The sequence below is a fragment of the Zeugodacus cucurbitae genome, chromosome 3, assembly GCF_028554725.1.
Source record: "Zeugodacus cucurbitae isolate PBARC_wt_2022May chromosome 3, idZeuCucr1.2, whole genome shotgun sequence".
Taxonomy (NCBI): domain Eukaryota; kingdom Metazoa; phylum Arthropoda; class Insecta; order Diptera; family Tephritidae; genus Zeugodacus; species Zeugodacus cucurbitae.
This window is the reverse complement of record NC_071668.1, coordinates 61,144,908-61,154,675: the sequence shown is the minus strand read 5'-3', so window position 1 is coordinate 61,154,675 and position 9,768 is coordinate 61,144,908.

Sequence of the window (9,768 nt, the reverse complement as noted above, 5' to 3'; positions counted from 1 at the left end):
ATAACTGATAGGTAATCTGACTTCCATTGGCATTTAATTTTTTTGGATATATTTACTACTCATAGACATAGTTGACATAATGTGTCTGTTGAAGAATAAGGGTCTTAAAATGCAGGAATATTAATGAAAAGATCATTAAGGAAGCTATTATCTACATAGTAATTATTGTGTTATAATACGATTTAAGCATATTTTGTAGAGCTTTATATCACTGTGATTTGTAAAAAAATGTATACTTAAGTGGCATTAAAAAAACGAAATTTTTTTTTCAGCAATTTTCTTAATCTATACTACTATTATAAAAAGGAACGATTTGTATGTATGTTTGTAAGGAATAAACTTAAAAACTACTGTGCCGAAATCAAAAATTCTTCATTCACCATTGGAAAGCTATACCGAGTAACATAGGCTATATTTATTATTAGAATATCAACTTTCTAGAAATAGTTCCAGGGTGTGGGCGAACTTTTGAAATGTTTGTTTAATCCCGTGCGAAGCCGGAGCTGTATGCTAGTTTTTGATATTTTTCAAAAATCGTAGCACATTGTATGGAAAGTACCTTCAACTTTGATAACCTTTGTGAATTTTTTTGTTTCAGCTATTCTTTTTTTTGGCACCTCCCAAGACAGCACATAACTCCGTTATTTTTCAATATTTTTGTGAAAAAAATGTTAAAATATAGTTGAAAGTATACTTTATTACATATGTCAAAAAACTTCGAAATATTCGATTGAGTACTTCAAAAAAAAAAAAAAAATACACGAAAATCGCCTAATTTTTCATGGGTTACACTGGTATAGCCCCTTAAGGAGATATTATTAAGAAATGTTATGCAGTGGTAGGAGCTGTAATAATCGAAGGTTTATTAATAATTATTAGTAGTGTATTTAATATAAATAGCTTTTGCATTGATTCTTCATGGATAATCCAAACTAGTATGTATCGTGTCCTTCTATGCGACAATTCAAAGAGCTCAAATATATCGTTATTTATATATTCGTTTAATAAGATAAAGTACAGCCCTAATATATATACAACATGTTTTGTGTACATTAGATTGGAATATTTCAGATTTTATTGTTATGGTAAACACTGTAACACAAGAGACGGGCGTCTGCTAAAAATTTACTAAAAAGTCACCGACTGTGTTTAATTCGTGTTGCTGTTTTGTTTGTGATCGCTGAGTCAGTCAAGTCAATAAGTCAACTAAATCATCCTTAATTGTAATAAAGACATACATATCTGACCGTAACAAATACTCAAACGCATTATTAAAAAATCAAAAAAAAACAAGAAATAGTGCCATCAAACTTACAAAACAAAAAGCTTATATAAATGTATTAATTTTGATAGCACAATCGTAAATAAATTTACGGCATTTAAAAACTGAGGGATATCGTTGTGTATTGAATGGATTTGAGTCCCACAAAGCGCAAACTATTAACAATCCATTGCATATTTTACGGTACGTGGCTAACAACAACAAGGTATTTGTACAAAAGCACTGACACACACTCGAATTTTCAGCTTACTTCACAAAAAGGTTTTATGCGTTAAAGTCGTCGGAGCGAGAAAGAGTATCAAATATACATGAATTACACGCTTGTTAATCTTACCACAAATAACGCGAATAATGGGCAGTAAAAGCGAATATGTGTAGGTAAAACTAACAGTCGGAAATTGTAACAACGTAGTTTATATGCAATTTAGTTTATGCATGCGGCAAAATAATAGTACGGGCAGTGGACTGATATATAACTTATGCCATCACCGTGTTGGTGCGCTGTGGTGGTACACTGGCGGTACACTTTATCACTGATATTCAGCCTTGTAGCCTTTGGCTATAATATACATCAGAAAGCATAGTTTAAAGACCTTCAACCATTAAAGTTTAGAAAACTTTAAACTCTCATATGCCTTCCTTACGAAGTGTTTAAATTATTGAGCACAACTAAATGTACTTCTGAAAAAATACAGGTGATTAGTGATACGTAGACATTTAATGTGGAAATTGTGTGTTAAAATTTTTCTCAGACGACAACACATGTCTTACAGATAATCGCACAATTTTAACAAAACCTTTACAGCTTATAAACTTGACAATCATTCGGTGACATGTTGTCTGCCAGTGTTGGTTTAATATGCCGTTTAGTTCAACCTCAACATATGATTTATGTGAAAATTTACAACATATCTTTGACCACATGTCAAAGCAATGATATATGGTATCTCAGAGTGTGTATGTTGAGAAGTATTAAGACTTAATAAAATGGTTTCATGAAACTGAAAACGAGTTATGCACTAGTCTGAAAATAATAAAAATAATTATAATACAATGTTTATTCAGTGTAAATCATATAATTTACAGCCAACATAGGCTAATAATGCAACTTTAGTTTATATGTTAGTATATAAAATATATTCATATCTGAAATGCTTGCGAAAATACTGTTGTAATTCGGCTTAACTAAAATCTCTGTTAAAATTGTATTAGTAGTGTTATGGGCGTAAACTTGTGGCAGCATGTAAGCATAAGCATGTTTTCTGCTGAACTGTCAGTTTAGAGAAAATCGCATTTATCATTAATAACGCAAAGTGTGAGGTATTGATAGATTAGAGAATTTATTGTTTAATAGATTAGCAAGAAAAGACAAATAAATTTAATTATTGGAGAAAATAAAAATAGGATGGGAAAACCCCTTAGGCATACCACAAAAGTACACTTACACACTTTATAATCTGAAATTATTCGGAAACACTTCATATATTAGTATAATGTGAGGTGCTCATCTGAAAACCAAATCACTTATTTGTCTATAACTAAATGGATATGTATGTTGAGTATCAATTACTTTAATAATATTTCCTTTCAATAAAATTTTCATTTAATCAGAAGAGTATGGAAAATAATAATAAAGAAGATATATTACTTATGAAATGACTGAAAAAATCGCAAACTTCCACAACTTCTTCATATGCCGACAAGTACGTATTATAAAAAATAAATAAATTTTGCGGGAATGTGTTATTGACTATATTTGTATTTTAATTTGTGCCGTTTTCTTATGATAGATGTATAATAGATGTGTTGTTATTAACATAAATTATTTGACAACAGTGATGCTATAAATATGCCCATGCGGTTCTTTACGGCATACACTGCGTATACGTGATATATTGGCTTATAAAAATGCAACACTGCCAATCGCCTGATCTAGTAATAGAGTTACCATAATAAATGTTGGTTTTCATAGAATCATTCAATTATGTATATATAAATAAATCCTTTGCAAATTTATGCGTTTTAATTATTATATTATAATACATATAGGGATGCAAACGATGCATCGATGTTTTTGAAACATCGATGTTTTCGTCAAAAAGCATCGATGTTAGCCATGTCTCGAATCTAAAAACATCGATGCATCGATGTCACTTTCAACGATGTTTTATGTCGATGTTTTATATAAAAATTTGATTTCACACCTTCACACTTTTTCGGGTATTAACTCCATAGGCTACTGCGTTAGATCAGATTCAAATTAACATTTTAAAGATGCTATTGTTAAAAGAAATACCTTTTTTTTTATAAAAAAATCAAAGAATCGCGCTGATACAACGGAATCTTCGGATGAGTGTGAAACAGAATACTCGTTTGATATTTGGAACCAGAATAAACATTTGGTCCACCAAAAGGTGAAATATAAGCCATCAAATTTATCTACAGTTACAGGGACCGAAGGTTGAAGGAAAGTGTATCTCAGCTGTTACCCCTACCAATCAGAAGCCAATAGAGTTTGGGTTGACATGAATACTGTGTTTCCGGAGTTGTATAAATAGACTTATTAATATTTACACATTGTGGCTACTTCAGTGCCGAGTAAACGACCGTTTTCTAAACCCAGGGCAACTATCACGCAGAAGTAAAATCGAAAAAAATATCAGTGAAAAAACTTTCCTTGTCCTTGTTTTCAAATTCTGTTATTTATTGAGAAAAAACTTTAACAGACATATAATGCTAAGTGAAATAAAATGTATCAACTTAAGACGTACTTCATTTCCTTTATTTATGCTTCTTCTTCTGTATCCAAAAAAAATTTCAAAAATATATCGATGTTTCGATGTATCGATGTTTCAATGGCCGATGTTTTTGATTTCGATGGGTTTTGAAGAAACATCGATACATCGAACCATCGATGTTTCATTTCACGATGTTTGCATCCCTAAATACATATAGAGTTTCACTAGCCATTATCCATTATTTTTGCATTAATTTTATTTCGCTTATTTAGAATATTTTCAATTTTAGTCAAATATGCACAGTTTTTGGTATAACATTTTGTAATTTTTAAGGTAATTTCATAATGTCACTCTAATAGAAACTCATGTTCCTATTGGGAAAAAAATAGAACAGTCAGTTTTTTCAATAGCAATAGCGTTAAATCGCCACACACTTATATATATAACCTGGTAATACTATTGTGCCACCGCTGAATTGTTTTACATCGCAAAGATCTGGTATTTCAATGTATAAAATTTTAATGGATTTAAATTGTTTTTTCTACTATATGTATATTGAAAATTTTTAAATTCTGCCGCGTCATCATACTTCACTTTGAGTGGTGTTTATCATTCCAATCAAAATATTGTTAATTATATGATAATTAAGAGCTGATACACTTACTCGTACATGTATAATTAATTAAATCCAAACAGATGAAGGCGCAATATGTTATTTCAAGACTACCAACAATGACACATTTTTATTACCTTAATTATATTTTTGCAACAGTGATTTTTACCCAATAAAGCCACACTTAAACAAATAAAAACTTTGCGTGGTTTAAATTTTGTAAATTATACTTTATGATTGAAAAATATTGCTCGTCGAAAGCTTAAATTGGCAAATCTTCATTTATGGAAAAGTTGTAATAGAATAAAGGAAAGTGCAAAGAAATATGAGAAAAGAGAAATGCCAGCAAAGGTTTCGAGCTGCAGCACCGTAAAAAATGTTCACTATTACACCTGTCCACTAAATGAACTATTAGCAGTCGTTGCGCACCAAATCAATCAGTGTACCTAGCTCCCCAATGGATGGTTCAAAGGTCGGGCGCTACGTCCTTGGAGCTCAAGCGTACTGCAGCAGAGCTCAAAAACTCGGAAAAACTGGAAAAACACATAAACCAATTGAAATTGCATAAAGGCGTAAAAATTTAATGAGCAAATCGTGTTAAAGTCGGAAGTAGCAAAGTTACGTGAAAAAGCGCCGATCTCGCCTCCCATAATAGCACCATTAATGGCGCGTCCAGTGTAAAGTTGTGTATACATACACATAAATATATGTACATTATGCATAGACAGAATATGAACATAAAAGTTTTAGCTGCAAAAATAGTTGTAAAATATATACATATATAATATGTTACATACGAGAGTTTGAAGTCCGGCGCCTACTCAATCGAAAGGACCAATTATTGAGTGGCCATAATATTTTTAGTTCTGATAGCAAATATACATTGATGGCTAAGGATGAGATGGCATTCAGGAATCATTAACAACACCATTCTACTTAAAATTCCAATCACATTAAGTGTCTACGTCGTATTTCCCAGGAACATCAAACATGCGATGAAGACAACACTCTACCGCCATCTGCTTCGAATCAAACAGCAACAGCATGTAAACATCACATAAACGATCAAAGGTTTGAAACCAGCGGCTAACATCCACCATAAGTCGTCAGTCACTGACATTGAATGATTGCGGCTAGATTAGCGGATAGGCCACAGGCCTATTTCTCTTACAAGCATGGCGCCTATAGGCTTGTAATGGTTATAAAAGCCATGTAAGTGAATAGCCACGCAGCATTGATACACATATACATAAAAGCAAACGTGAGCCAGCGTGTACTTCGCCTATCTGGCTACTCTGTTGATGTGGTACAATTTGTGTGTCGAAGCGTATGCATCGTTGGCCAGCATTTGAACAACATGTATTTAGCATATTGTCTGCTAGTTCTACAACCTTAAATACATGTATATAATTGTGCCTGCATAATTGTTAATGGCATGAGTAATTTAACATTAATGATAATTAAGACCCTTTTCAGTTTTTCGTTCAGACCTAGATATTATCTCAGCTGGAACTTAACTAAAACGAATTGTCATTGCAGTCTTCGTTATTGCTTTTTTGACGGTTGATATTTTAACCTACTGTACTAGAATCGCTTTGAATAACGGCACTGTGGAACTCAACGCTTCAGTGATAACCGATAGATGTAACTCATACTCTTTGTTGGCTTTGTTATTGTTCATAACCGCAAAATGTAATTATATATCGTCGGGTTGTGTATATATACAATTAGAAGCATTTACTTCGAGTAGAGGAATTAAAAAACAAAGTATGACTTTTTCACGTTTTTTTATTTAATTTAAACAACTGTTAGAGCTACTGAAAAGAGGCATAATTTTGTGTTTCATGGTAGACACTGTTTTGAGATTTAAAGTTAAAGAAAAATTTAACTTTGATTAGAAAACCGAAAAATCCTCCAGTACTTAAATGAAATTTGGATAACTTCAGCTTCCTAAAAGCCAAAGTGTATGTTAATTAGAGTGGTTTACTTTAAACAATTGAACATCAAAAAATGCTTGACTAGAAGCTGAAGCTACAGAATAGAGTGATTTTTTTGTTTTTAGACGCTAAGCTATTTCAAATTTTATTATTCAACTCTAAGCATTTCTTTCTGTAATACTTTTTGAGCTTCTCCGGTCGTTGTACACTTTAACCCACATAATTCTATCAAGCCATTTGCATTTGTATCCTGTAAAGACAATATTTGCATATACGCTAACTGAGCAGCTGTTCTAGTTGAATTCGATGGTATGCAAAGAAAGTTCAGAAAAGTGTATATGAAAAATCGAGCATTGCAAAATATATATAAAAATAAAATACATATTGAAATGTAGTCAGTCGAAGGAAACCACGTACCTGCAAGTCCTGCTTTCCTTCACAACGGTTGTAAGTGGAAATAGTTTTTTACTAAAAATATCGGGGGAACACACCACATATGCCAACAAAAAATACCCTTTAAGACATCTCCTAAAATATTTCCCAAGCGGAAATCACAGAAGAAAAGCAGCTAAGCTAACTCAATTTGAATTAAATACTCAATATCTTCTAGACCTTTAAGGCATACAATGTAAAGTTAACCCATCTTTACCCAACGTTGCGCAAGCACAACATTTCAAATTTGTTTTTTTTTTTTTTGTATTTCTAAAATAAGGAAATAAATCTATGAAATCTAAGCCAGTCTCAAAAAGAAGAACTAACAGATAGACAAAAATTTTTATTTATGGTTTTTCAAATACAAATGCATTTTATTTTTATCATTCAAAAACTGCTAATTGAGTCATCTCGGGATCGATATATTCATCCAATCATAAAAAATATAAATTTAAATAAAGCTTTACTTTTTACACTGTACAAAACTTTAATAATATCTTATTTGTGATATAAACCATTTTGGTGGACAAAACTACCTACACGTGTTGTTTATCTTACATCTCTAGGAAACATTGCGTATAAGCAACGTTGGGAGTAACAATAGTCAGTTGTTATTGTTACTCAGCATGCCATTCGTGTTAGAAGTGTATTGTCAATAATGGGTTCTCGCTATTCAAGGAGTAGTTCTGTTTTGTTTTTATTATTCAGTTGGTTCTAGAACGTTGAGCCGATCTGCATGATAATGGAATTGCCAATTATAGGATTCGAGTAAGAGGGAAAAAGTGGTGGTGGTCACTGTTCATCCATTTGATAGATAGTGCGATAAATGGGCGATCTATGACTCAATTAGAATTTAAATCTTACGTTGCTGTTAGTTTGATGAAAACCGAAGAAGCCCAACTTGCAAATAATTCTCACTTTTTAGGTAATTCAAATAGAAATTTAGGAAGACCATCCAAAAACGCATTACCTTCCAATATTCGCTTCTATAATATTGGTCAGGTCATAGAGGAGCACGAAAATAAACGTCGAAGATGATGTTGCAGTGTAGAAGTACAACAATTTATTTGCGTAAAAAATGTCAAATACATCTTCATGCTGATTGTTTTAAAATATTTCACTCACGCTAATCGCTATAGTATTAACGTAAGTGAAATATTTTAAATATATTTTTATGACTTGCTTGTATAATATAAGTTCAGTAATCCCAAAGTTGCGTAGACGCAACATTTCACGAATTGAAAAATAACTAATCAATATTTTTTTTAAATGATTTTCTCTTTTTTTAGGTATTTTTAAACGTAATAAACAATAAAACCATAAAATATGCATTTATTTTTACCCTTGGGAATTAATGGGTTAAGATATATGTATACTCAATAAAGTTATATGTACAACGACTTCGGTCGCTCCAATATAACTTACATAAATCAAGTTGGCAAAACGTGAGCTGGTCACTAATGTAATTTGTAAGTGTGTCGTTTGCTAGTGACATAGACAATTTAATCATGGTTTTAACAGATTTCGCGTATACTTTTTTGTGGGTGTGGAGTTATGACGAAAGATAAGAGCGGGCCAGAGTGATCAATTTTGTATATTACAGTAGTTTTCCGAAATAACGAACACATTAATTGACAGGCCTGTTCGCTATATCGAATTTTTCGTTAATTCGAGTACTCACTTAGAGGTATTTTTATCAATAACAAGTAAGGGAGGGCTAAGTTCGGGTGTAACCGAACATTTTATACTCTCGCAATTTATTTATTTAACTTTATTTATATTAATAATACACAATTTGACCCACATATTCGTCATATATAGTGCATAAAGTCCATTGAAAGTTGGAAACCATAATATTAGGTTAGAAGCACCGAGGCCATCGTGTTCGATATATGGGGCCTTAAAAACCTATGGTCCGATTTCGGCGATTTTTAGAATGGGGCTGCCACACTATAAACATAGTTTTGTGCAAAGCTCTGCACCGATATCTTCACTAGTGCTTACTTTATATATTGTAAAGTAAACGATTCAGATCGTCTTCAAAGTTCTGGTATATAGGAAGTAGGAAGTAGTAGGTGGTTGTGAAGCGATTTGGCCTATTTTCACAACATATCATTGGGATGTAAGGAAACTATTACAAACCAAGTTTCATTGAAATCGGTTGAGTAGTTCCTGAGATATGGTTTTTGACCCATAAGTGGGCGACGCCACGCCCATTTTCCCTTTTATAAAAAAATCTGAGTGTAGCTTCCATCTGCCATTTCATATGTGAAATTTAGTGTTTCTGACGGTTTTCGTTAGTGAGTTAACCCACTTTTAGTAATTTTCAACCTTACCTTTGTATGGGAGGTGGGCGTGGTGCTGATAAAAAATTTTAAGTTTTTTTTTATAAAATAGAACATTTTTTTCAATTTGCACATTTCTTTTTAATTTTTTCAAGTTTTATTTTTTCTTTTGGTTCCATGTTATATGATTTTTTTCTCTTTATTCATATGTCTTGTTCATGTTGTTCGTTAACTGAGTAATTACAAATCCCCGATGTTCGTTATTCAATATACGAACGAATATTCGTTATTTCAGAAAACTACTGTATTTTTATAAATTTGTTCACTACTAACATTCATTTTTAGGAATGGTTCATTGTTGTTACCACCAAATTTTGGTTGAATGTTCATAGGTTGAAGGTTTGAGGTGAACTTTTCACACAAACGCCACACTCCTCGCCGATGCTAATCTCATTACTATAAGCAGGCTTTGTAGGTCTTT